This window comes from Cricetulus griseus, chromosome 2 (assembly GCF_003668045.3).
Source record: "Cricetulus griseus strain 17A/GY chromosome 2, alternate assembly CriGri-PICRH-1.0, whole genome shotgun sequence".
In the NCBI taxonomy this organism is placed as follows: Eukaryota; Metazoa; Chordata; class Mammalia; order Rodentia; family Cricetidae; genus Cricetulus; species Cricetulus griseus.
The window spans coordinates 3,901,454-3,913,473 of NC_048595.1; the positions used below are offsets into that span (position 1 = coordinate 3,901,454).

At 54.1% G+C, this 12,020-nt stretch overlaps 1 protein-coding gene across 4 annotated transcripts in view; it reads left to right on the top strand.

The window, feature by feature from the left end:
- Kcnab2 (potassium voltage-gated channel subfamily A regulatory beta subunit 2) overlaps positions 1 to 12,020 on the top strand; it is an 86,928-nt gene that overhangs the window by 17,787 nt on the left and 57,121 nt on the right. Inside the window, exon 1 of one of the 4 annotated variants that reach the window (XM_027398399.2) lies at positions 9,533 to 9,709. The exons of 1 other annotated variant lie outside the window; for it this stretch is intronic. The gene's annotated coding sequence lies outside the window, so the exon portion shown is untranslated. Of the gene's footprint in view, positions 1 to 9,532; positions 9,710 to 12,020 lie in introns of those variants that run through there. 2 more of the 4 variants (XM_027398397.2, XM_027398401.2) reach the window with 2 other exon arrangements.

Genomic DNA, 12,020 nt, shown 5'->3' on the forward strand with positions numbered 1-12,020 from the left:
AGAGGCAGTGAGATGGTCGCGACAGAGGCAGTGAGATGGTCGCGACAGAGGCAGTGAGATGGTCGCGACAGAGGCAGTGAGATGGTCGCGACAGAGGCAGTGAGATGGTCGCGACAGAGGCAGTGAGATGGTCGCGACAGAGGCAGTGAGATGGTCGCGACAGAGGCAGTGAGATGGTCGCGACAGAGGCAGTGAGATGGTCGCGACAGAGGCAGTGAGATGGTCGCGACAGAGGCAGTGAGATGGTCGCGACAGAGGCAGTGAGATGGTCGCGACAGAGGCAGTGAGATGGTCGCGACAGAGGCAGTGAGATGGTCGCGACAGAGGCAGTGAGATGGTCGCGACAGAGGCAGTGAGATGGTCGCGACAGAGGCAGTGAGATGGTCGCGACAGAGGCAGTGAGATGGTCGCGACAGAGGCAGTGAGATGGTCGCGACAGAGGCAGTGAGATGGTCGCGACAGAGGCAGTGAGATGGTCGCGACAGAGGCAGTGAGATGGTCGCGACAGAGGCAGTGAGATGGTCGCGACAGAGGCAGTGAGATGGTCGCGACAGAGGCAGTGAGATGGTCGCGACAGGGGCAGTGAGATGGTCGCGACAGAGACAGTGAGATGGTCGCGACAGACAGTGAGATGGTCGCGACAGGGGCAGTGAGATGGTCGCGATAGAGACAGTGAGATGGTCGCGATAGAGACAGTGAGATGGTCGCGATAGGGGCAGTGAGATGGTCGCGATAGAGGCAGTGAGATGGTCGCGATAGAGACAGTGAGATGGTCGCGATAGGGGCAGTGAGATGGTCGCGATAGAGACAGTGAGATGGTTGTAACAGAGACTGTGGACATGGTGACGGTGATGGACACAATGGGTGGGGATGGTTGTGAAATGAAGGTATTAATCGTGGTGTTAGTGGTGACAGAGGTGATGGAGACGGCTGAGTTGGTTGAACACAGTGATAGAGGTGATGAAGATGCCGTGGTGGGAGTAGAAATGGTGGGTGTGGTCTTGACAGAGATGGTGAGGATAGCCATGGTGGAGGTGGTGGAGACAGAGATGGTGATGGTGTTGGAGATGGACGAGGCAGGCATGATAGCGATGGCTGTCACAGTAACAGGACTAGTGGAAGGGGCCGTGGTGGAAGTGAAGATGGTGTTGATTGGTGGGTAAGGTAGTGGAGAGGGTCGCGGTGGGGGTGCAGATGGTGGTGGGCGTGGTGGTGAGAGAGTTGGGAAGACTCTCATGGTAGAGATGGAAATAAATGGTAGAGGTATCCAAGATGATGATAGACAGGTGGGGAAGTGATCATGGAATTAGTGACAGAGGACTGTATACACGGGGTATGTGTGGGGGTGGGGGTGTGTTCACGTGTGTGTGTTCACGTGGGTGTGTGTTCACGTGGGTGTGTGTTCACGTGGGTGTGTGTTCACGTGGGTGTGTGTTCACGTGTGTCGCGGCGTTGCCACTAGAACCTTAGTACCTCATGCAGGTTTCAGGAGCCAACATCGTCTTGGTGGAGGACCATAGACCTGGCTGAGCCAGAAACTGAAAGCCTGGGGCCTGTGCAGCTGCCTTCCGCTGAGAACCTCCCGGAGGAGACAGAAGACACCGCTGGACGCCCTGTCTCTCCAGGAGGAGCAGCTGAACATGGCCTCCCACTGCTGTGCTGCCTCTGCTAACCCTGGGCCCCATGCTGACACCTGTGTTATCTGTAAGCAAAGAGCCGCTTGTCCACAACAAAGAGGTGAACTGCACGCATTGGGCAGGGGCATGCAGGACGCTGGCCAGGCTTAGGCCCTGTCGCGAGGTCTGAAGGAGCTAAGCAGGAAATGAGACGCGCCCCGGGTCATACTCTGGGTGGACACCGAAGTGAGCGCTGCTCGCGGGCTGAAGTGCATGCGTGACAGAAAACGTGCGAAACTGCATGACAGACAGAGCCCTCGGGACAGGTGTCAGTTGATGAGAGACCCCAAGGAAGAGCATGGAAGGGAGTCCCACAAAGGCGCTGCAGCAGAAGAGAGGGAAGCACCATGACTAGGAACACCGTCATGCTCCCTCCCAGATGTCCAAGGAGCACTCGGGCTGCACCCAGCCACCAGCGTCCCGAACCCACCTGCTCTCTTACCTTCCCTCACACCCCGCATGGACGCATGGGCTAACTCTGAGGCCCCAAGTTCATCAGCACAGAGTCATCCATCCCATCTCTCCTCCTGACCCAAGCCTCCCACTCACACCTGGAGTCTCCCAGTCGCTTGACAAATGGCTCACCTCCTGGAAGGACTCAGGCTCCCCTGTAATGAGGATGCTCTGCTGGGGATGGCCCAGGACTCTAATTTTGAGGAGATTTCCAGATCTGCTATTCACCCAGTGGCAGGGGCAGGCTAGCTTTGCCTCTTGAAACCTCAGTTTCCATAATTGTCATCTGTGTCTAGTGATGGTAACAGCTGATGGCAGGAATATCTATAAATCCCTTCCCAAGGCCTCACCAGGACCATCCCAAGTCACCAACCGCTCTGACACCCATCACTACAGGGACCTGATCCAGGGCTGCAATCTGGAAGGTACCTTTCCATCCTTCCACTGTGGTTCTTGGAGAACGTCGCTGACATGTTCCTGGACCCCAGCCACTCACAGTATGGTTCTCAGTGCAGGGCCTTGGTCCACAAGACCCAGTCTTTCCTTCCCAGGACGGCCCTACCTCAGCACTCAGAATAGTGAGATCACCCAACGCCAAGGGCTGAACCAGGAGGCCCCCGTCTTGGCCAGCGCTGTCTGGGTGCGTGGCTCATCTCTGCTAATCACGAGGTGACACAATCTGGGTTTAAAAATACTACATGCATTTAACTCGGTGCAAGAGGGAGAATGAGAACACACAGTCTGTGTGAGCAACTCAAATCAAAAATAAATGAGGCAAAGAGAGTCTCCAAAAATAGTGCAGCATCAAAGGCAGCAGCCTGCGTCGCACGGCCAGCTGTCCTCAGCTCTGAGCCTCTGCAGATGAGCAGTGGCACGGAGGGAAGCTGGGAAGATGGCGCTACAGCAGCGTTCACTCCGGAAGAGATTCATCGGGACTGCAGTCCTTTGGTAGAGTAGAATTGATGGCAAAGTGAAAACAGCTCTGAGTTGGGGGGTCCCCACCATGCTGTCCTCATCCCGTGACCCAGCCAAGCAGCAAGGGTAGCGACTCAGACATCAGCACAAAGGGTTGTCTGGCCAGAACCCTTCTTCTTTGACCTTGAGGGGTCCCCTTTCCAGACTCAGAATATCCCCCATAGAAGAACTGGGCAGCCCCCCCCCAATGTGTGCAGCCCCCAGCTACATGGTGGTCAGAATGCCGAGCACAGAGAACATGAGGGTCTACACACCTGCCTTAATCTCATCATCATGGGTGGTGCCTGGCATTTGGGGGATTGTTTGGTTGGGTTTTGGTCTTTGTGTTTTTAAGACAGAGTTTCGCTATGTAGTCCTGGCTGTCCTGGAACTCTCACTATGTAGACGAGGCTGGCCTCGAACTCACAGAGATCCACCTGCCTGTGTCTCCTGAGTGCTGGGATTAAAGGTGTGCACCACCACACCCAGCTTGGTAGATAAAGACAGACAGACAGACAGACATTGCAATCAGCATCTGCAGATTACAGCCCACCGCCTATTTTTGTAAATGAGTTTTATCAGCACACGGCCACATCTCTCCCTTTACACACAGTCTCTGGTTGCTTTTGTGCCCCCAGAAACTGACAAGCAGCAAATCCCTAAATTGTTGGAGTTCTGCCCTGTCCTGCGGGCTTTTCCACACTTCTTGCCAGAGATGGGTATTGAATTCATTGGGGGGTGGGGAGTCAGGGACATACAATTACACACGTGTGATTATCCGTGTGGAGACCAGAAGCCGATCGATATCAAGTGTCTTCCTTAATTTCAAATATATATTTGAAACAGAGTCTCTTGTTGAACACACACAGAGCCATATCCGGCTGTTTGTGTGGATGCTGGGGACCCAGATTCAAGCCCTCGAGCTTTCATGGCACACGGTTTGCTGATCCACCCTCTATAGACCCAGAAATGCTTTGCTCATGCGCCCCGCACCCTGGGGAAAGTCCCATGTGCTAATAAGGACAAAGGTGGTATTTGTTGGTGTGGAGTGTGGTGTTTATTACACCAGTGTTAGCTCTGGGCTTTAGAGGAGTCTGCAGGAATTAGGTTGCTCTGGTGCAGAGATTATCTTTGCACAAGACAGCCATGTGATCAACCTCAGATCCCTGCATACTGAGAAACACGTACCCCAGCTAGAGTGCTCATCCGTCACCTATGGACAGCTTCAACTGTTAGAACAAAGAGGACCCCCCATTGGTGCCCAGGATTCCAGCAGGGTCCCCTAGATCCTCGTGCCCTCCTCCCCACTCTGTTCTCCTAAGATCTAAGAGTGGAGAGTAGGTTGGATGGTATGAAACAAGGCTGGCTGTGGGTGGAAGGAACCTCACTTCTTCTGGGGACCCTTTCCCTGCAATATGCTGATACCCTGTCAACGTGTAGATTCCGTGTGATAGAATTGTGTAAAGTGTGGACAGTGGCGATATCCCCAAGTTGTCCTCTTGGGTAACTGGGCTGTGAAGTGAGGATCCTTTCAGGAGACCATAGCAGAAGCCAGCCCGGAATCGCCCGAACCTTTTTGGGTTTGCCTTCACTCCAGAGTGAGGTTATGAATGGGGACAGGCTACATGCCACCTGTCACGCCACCACTGAAATGGGTTTGCCTTCAGTACTGGATATTAAAGTGGATTAGCAGATCAAATCCCCAGGAGAAGAGCCTGTGATCTCTTACGAGGAAGACACAGCAGAACCACCCAGAATGGCTGGGAAGGCGGCAAACGCTGAAGACTCAGCCGAGTGCGCGGGAGGAACGGAACCCAGTGGCCAAGAGTGCATGGAGACAGGGCAGAGGGGCACCTGTCTGTCATCTGTCCTCAGTGACCACAGACAGGTCCAGGTGTTAGAACCCACAAACTAGGACAGGTATGTGGGGTTAGAGGCCAGAAATAATGAGGGGTGGGGATGTAAGAAGCAGATCAGGCAGGAGTCATGGTGTCTGCAGGGGAGGCACAGCCCTCCATGTGTGTCTGTCTCTTTGTCTCTGTCTCTCTTTGTGTCTGTCTCTTGTCTCCCCATGCTTACACAGCAAGCGTTTTACCAACTAAGTCATTTCCCCAGTCCCTGCCTTCCTGGATAGCCGTGTTCTAACCTCTGAGCCAAGGATCTGCGTATTGTTCTCTGTAACTGGCAGATTATAAAACACCTTAGGCTTGCTGGCAGTACAGTCTCGGTGGCTGCAGACAGGCTGATGCTGGGGTCCTTGAGGTGCAGTTCATTATTAGTCCAGATCGTCAGATCAATCTGCCATTGTGTGAAAAACCGACAGCAGAGACAGTTACCCAGGCTGAATGCTTTTGTCCTCCTCCAGGCCACATGTTGAAGCCCTACCCTTCAGTGTTAAGGAACAAGGTCTTGGGGGGAGATCAGAATCCAGGGCCCTGAGAAATTGAGCCCCTTGTTGAAGTCCACGTCTTCACAAAGCTAAGAGGCCGCCGCTTTGCTCTGCCTTATGATGGCCCAGCACAAAGATCAGACAGCCAACTCTGAGCCAAGAAGAGCCTTGCTGGGGATCTGAGCCTGCTAGCACCTTGATCTTGGCCTTGTGGCCTCCAGACCCGTGAGAAGGAAATGTCCATTGTGTAAGCCTCCTCATGTCTGGTATTTTGTTTTAACAGACCGAGCTGAGACAAGCGAGTGTGGCTGTTAGCAAAATCTCACTTACAGACACACATTTGAATTTTATGTAATTCTATGAGTCATGAAAGATGCCCTCTCTCTAGATTTTCTACCAACCATTTAGAAATGTCAGAGTCGGGTGCCTGCTTTGTTCCAGCCCCCAGCCAGCAGCAGTTTGCCAGCCCCATTCAGGAGCAAAGACACCGGCCACCTCCATTCAATGGCCAGATAAATAGTACTGCCCTGAGCTCTGGGTGACTGTCACTTTAGAAAAGGGGGTGGTCTGGGTGTTGATGTTCCAAAGCTCAGCTAATTGTTGGCGGAGCAAGTGCCCGGCCTCAACAGCTGGATTCCAGCTCTGCATACACCAGCAGATAAGCTTGGGTGTCAGGCACTATCGTCTGGCCTGCCTCTCTGGTCTGGGAAGGCTTTGGTGTCTCAGCCCCCACCAAGCATGTTGCATAGCATCAGTCCAAAAGAAATGGATCCGCCTATGGCAGACACATGTGTGGGAGGATTAGAAGCCCACACCTTACTCTCCAGAACAGGATGGGGAGAGCAATGACAGATGTCCTCAGATGCAGGAAAGAACGTCACACAGCAGAGGGACCCGATTCATCGTTTGTCACCAGAGACCCGAGTGGGTCTGACAGGTCTAGGCATAGAGATGACCTTTGTCATCATTTCTGGCGTTCAGTGATGTAATCTGCTTAGCATCCTGGGGGACAGGAGATGTTGGTACCCATCAGTGCGGGACCATGCTGAGTGATGAAAGGAGATGTTGGTACCCACCAATGCCGGGACTGTGCTTAGGAAACTGCACCCCCAGAACTCTGTGCTGGACCCTCAACACCTCACTTGGACAGTCCTGTCACAGGAGCCTGGTTCTCTTGGACATTCTCAGATGTGCACCCTCGCTGGCCCAGAGGGATGTAAGTTCCATCAAATCAGGTTCATTTGCTATTTCTCCTCAAAAAGTTATCCAAAACCAGGATGGGATGGCTAGTCTTGATTGTCGACTTGACAAACTTGGGAAGAAAAGCCTCAGCTAAAGAACTGTCTCCATCATATTAGCTTGTGGCTATGTTTGTGGGCTATGTTTGATTGTTAACTGATGGAGTGGCCCACTACTGTGGGCAGTGCCGTCCCTAGGCAGGTAAGTCTGGGCTGGGTAGGAAAGGTATCTGAGCAAGCCAGAGGGAGCGCACTGATAAGCAGCATCCCTCCATAGTCCCCCTGCTTGAATCCCTCTTTCTGACTTCCCTCAGTGGCCCGCTGTAACTTAGGGCTCGTGATGATGTCACTTAGCAAAAGAGCTCTGGTGATTCCCAGATCAGCAAGGCACTCGTGACTTAGGGGCACAGTCTGCTGTAACATATGAGCCCTCAGCCTGCGCGTGCTATCTTCCATGCTCCCAGATGGGTTACCCCAACATCTCCTGCTGGGGTACCCCAGCACCTCCTGCTGGGTTACCCCAACATCCCCTGATGAGATACCCCAACACCATTTCCTGCTGAAAGTTACAGTGGGCCCTGGTGTGCAGCCACACTAGGAATGTTCCCTACCCTCAGGAACAGATCTTTCCAGCGGCCACTGTCAGGGCTCAGCTGCAGGCTGTGTCCCAGGCCTTCCCACCTGGGAGGTGATTTGGGAAGTAAGGTCATAGGCTGGACCTGTCGGCAGACATACCTGCCGAGTTGTTGAGTAGGTGAAGGGTGCTTTCTGTTGCGTCATTGTAAAAGACATGTCATAAAGCTTGTCATTATAAAAATGCAGCTCAGTGGTGGCCAGGACCTTCATACTGTAGCAAAGCCGTCACCACTGTCGACCACCGAACCTCTTTGCCACTGAACAGCACCCTCCCATTTGCCCTTACAGCCATACTCCTGTCTGTGGAGTCACAGTGTCTTTTTATGGCTGGCTTACAGTTCTCAAGGTGGTAGCACGTGTAAATTTTCTTTCCTTTTTAAGGAAACAGTATTATGTTCTCTGGGTAGGCCACAATCAAGTGTGTCTCGCTTCCACCTGAACGAGGGACTCATGAACATGGTGTACAGACACTTTCTTTAAGGCACCGGTTTCAGTTCTTTGTGGGTGGGGGTCTTCTGGTTGTGTAAAGTACCCTAACAAGAGCAACTTAAGGGAGAAGGGGCTTCCTGTGGCTCACAGGTCTAAAGGGATCCAGTCTGTCGTGGGGGGTGAGGGAAGATGTCACAGCAGGCAGGAAGGCAAGAGCAGGAAGCTGGCAGGTCGCGTTGCTTCCTCAGGAAGCAGAGTTAACAGGAAGTGGGCTGAGCTGTAAATCCTTAAGGCCCAGCACCAGGGACTCTCCCTCTAGGACAGCTCCACTTCCGAAAGCTCTGCGGCTTTCCCCAACAGCACTATCCCCTGGAGACCACGTGTTCAAACATGTGTGCCAGTGCGGGCGTTTCTCATCCAAAGAGCAAACACCAGCAGCAGAATTGCAGGGTCCTGGGCAGTTGTGTTTTATTTCTGAGGGACCTCCAGGGTGTTTGCTACAGAAGCTAAACAAGCGTCCACTCAGCAGCAGTGACAGGGCTCCCGTGTCTTCACGTCTCTCTTGCCCGTTCCACCTGGCTTCTGGTGGCGGCCATCCTGCTGCAGAGGAGACAGTAGCTCCTCGTGTCTTGATTAGCATTTTCTGACGTATGGGTGTCGCTCAGCATCTTATCCGTGTAGCAAGTCTCTTCAAGGTCTAGCAGAGTTCTTGGGCGTGCTGAAGGGTTCTGCACACAGTGTGGACATGGGTCCTTTGTTGCTGTATCATGGGCAGCCTCGCGCTCTCCCCCTGCCTCTCCCTCACGGTGGCTCTTACTTTCTTCTTCTTCCATCTCCCTCTTGTTCATCTCCCAAAGCCTTGAGTTTCTCACAGGACACTCAAAGCGACTCTCTTCTCTCATCCATCTCCCCATTTATCTTCTGGGTCCCTCGGGACATGAGCGGGAGACTGCAGAGCCTAGCACTCGGGGAAGACGAGCACCACCCCCCTTATGGGAATTGTATACAAGGAGTGGGCCAGCCCTGAGGCTGGTGATTCAGTCCTGTGCAGGTGACCAGCCTAACGGGAGACGGAATGTTCTCCGCCATCCCTTTCTTTGCCTCCAGTCAGAGAGCTTGGGGATCTCTCCTGGTTGCAGGGAGCGCGGTGAAGCTAGCTATACTGCGATTCCACTACTCAGCAGTGGTCCTGACAGGTGTGTCAGGGACTACATGGCAGCAGGAAACCTTCCCACAACTGGAGGCTCCCCCATAACCCATCCCTCCCAGGACACCCTTGTCTGTACTGCCAAGTCACCTGGTTCCTTGTAGGGCAGGCAGAAACCTCAGAACATAGATCAAAGTCAGCCAGGCCTGAGTTAGGTTCCAGCCCTGTGTCTGAGCCTCCAGGACCCTCAGGGCATCATCTGTAGAAGGGGAGGTGGCTAAGGGAGCCTTTCCAGGGCGTGGGGAAACAGATGGATGGCAGCTGAACAGGGCTTCCTACAAAGCTGGCTCCAATGAGCGGCTGTCTTTAACATCACCCGGACTTGCTGGGATCTGGCCCCTTCCCACCTTGAGAAAGAGGCTCCCAGGTGATAGGCAGTGTCCAGCTCCCTTCTGGAGGGGCCCTGTGGACAGGAAGCAAGAACACAGGATGCTTCTACCCCCCTTTGACTCTCTGTTCCCCTCCACTCCTGACCCTGAGGCAGCCACGCTGTCCACACACCAAGGCTGGCTGGGCCTTCCCACCAGAGGCCACGCCCTGGCGTCCCTGGCGTCCCTGGCTTGTTAGTTCTGACTGAGCAGTGGCCGCACATAGGGCCCAGGAGCTTGCTGCACAACTTCCCGTTGGGCCTGTGGTCCCTGGTGGCATGCTGCTCAGCAGACAGTGACTCAGCCTTCCACCCGACGCACCGAACATGGTCTCCTCTACAGGTCCCGTTCCACAGCAGGTACCCAGGGTGCTTTTGGGGTGTGCTTTCCAGGGCAGGCTTTCTTTCTGGAATGTGGTGATGCTGGCTCCCTGAGAAAGGCTGTGAAGCTACTGAATATCCAGGCTTAACACTGGTACAGACACCTCCCCAGGCTCCTTGTGGCCCTGTGTGGCTTCCTGTCCGTCCAACCTACCAGGACCCACAGCAAAGAGCACACACAAGGCCCAGCTGCTGCTCAGACAGTTGGCCAGGCACAGCGGGGCATACAGTGGAGAGGCCTGAAAGACACAGTTCCCCAAGGGCTTCGGCTTTCATCCCTGGGGTGACAGCGGGAACACTAGGAGATCAAGGGCTCCATAGGGTGCCTCTGTTCTTTCATGAACGTGTGTGTGTGTGTGTGTGTGTGTGTGTGTGTGTGTGTGTGTGTGTGTGTGTGTGTGTGTGTGTGTGCCAGCCTCCAGGGACTCCTGGAAAAACCTGCCCATCTGCCCAATCCTAGTCTTCCACCTTGACAAGAAGTGAGATGAGTCCCTGTCCCTTCCTGGCTCCCCCTGCCCTCCTACAGGCGGAGTACAAGGTGAGGTGGGAGCATCTCAAAGCTCCTTCCTACCATGCAGCCCTGTGCAAGGCAGGTGTCTCCATGCCAGAGGCAAAGCCAGTGTTGCCAGGGAGCTCGTTGGGGCCCCAGGCTTCCTGGCCTCCCCTACCATGTTTTCTCATCCTGTACTTCCCCTCCCCCAACCCCAGCAGCATAAGGGTGCAGGGTGTGGCCACGGTAGGGGAAGGGTGGGGAAGAAGCTGTGAGCCTCCCAGTATTTGCAAGAGGCCCCAGTGCCTTATGTATGTTGAAGGGAAGAAGGAAGAGAGAGACAGGGGGACTTCCGCCTGGGTACGCGGATATGGACAGGGACAAGTGTCTGTTGCCTCCGCAGCTCAGAGCCCTGGGCCACGGTCCTGTGGCTCACTCTGAGCCATCGGCACCACTGGGGTCTCCTCCCCTGAGCCCTACACAGCACCTACAATAGTTGCTAAGAGGTGGGAACTGAGGGAACTGTGATCAGGGAGCAAGCCTGCTCTCCCCAACCAGCCCCTGCCTCTTAATCCACAAACTGGATTTGTCCTGAGTCCTGAAAAAGATGCTGGGGTGATGGGGTGGGGACAGGATAGTCACCCAGATTCACAATGACCTTGTCACAGACGCTACAGCCACAGGGTGATTTCCCTCCCCCTCCCCGGTTAGCAATGCTGAGCCCTGCTTCAGGAGTGGGAGGGCAGCATGGCTGGGGCTCCCCAGCTGCTGACCCAGCAAACTAAGCTGACCCTGTGCACAGGGGAGGCTTGGTCTATTACATGGCTCAGATGCATGTTACATGCATGTGAAATGTCAGGTGTCTGTCATTCAGGGAGAGGAGTGTGACCATGGTGTTGAACACGGGGAGGTCATGTTAGCTGTAGTCTTTTTTATTAACTGCAACAATTGTGGGGTTTTTTTTTCTTTCTGGTTAATCATAAATTGCCATTGTGGGGCTGGTTTGTTTCTGTGTGGCAAGAATGGGCATTTGAAGGTAGCATTGAGGGGGTCTTTAGACCATGATCTTGCTGAAGGACGCTGAGGAGGCGCCTGTGAAATGTGTCATCTAACATTCCATTCAGTGACCGCCACCTCATCTCTGTGGTCAGAAACGGATGCTTCTGCTGTGGTCTGGAGCACGTGACATCCACGCTGCCTAGTGTCAGATTGTCAGGTTCCTGTACCGACCGTCCTCCCCCTGCCCGTTGCTCCCCCTCCTCCAAGGGCTCGGCAGTTCTGAGGTTTCTTTGTGATGGCAGATGGCTGAGTTGGGAAAGGGCTGAGTTCAGATCCCCAGCACCTGTGTCAAAAGTTGAGCATGTGCTCTTGTAATCCCAGCACTGGAAGGTGAAGACAGGGTTCCTAGGGCTTGCTGGTGAGCCAATTTTGCTCGATCAGTGAGTTCCAGGCTCCAGAAGAGACCCTGACACAAAAACTAAGATGGAGAACGATGGGGAGGACACCAGTTGATATCAACCTCTGGCCATCACACACATGAGGTCCTGGCCGAGACTTGGCCTTGGTGTGTGTGTGTGTGTGTGTTCTCCCCATACCCACACTGAATCTCCACATGATCCAGATGGTGCCAGTGGTGCTGGGCTGTGTTCACTTCAGACCCCAACCTGGGCTCTGCAAGCATCCTTACAGTTTCCAGGCTTTTCTACCTGTTCCCTGTGAGCATAACTGAGGTCAGAATGAACCCAGCCTTGGGGACAGTGCTTCCACTGGCTCACAGGAGGGGAGTGGGCTCCCTTCAGG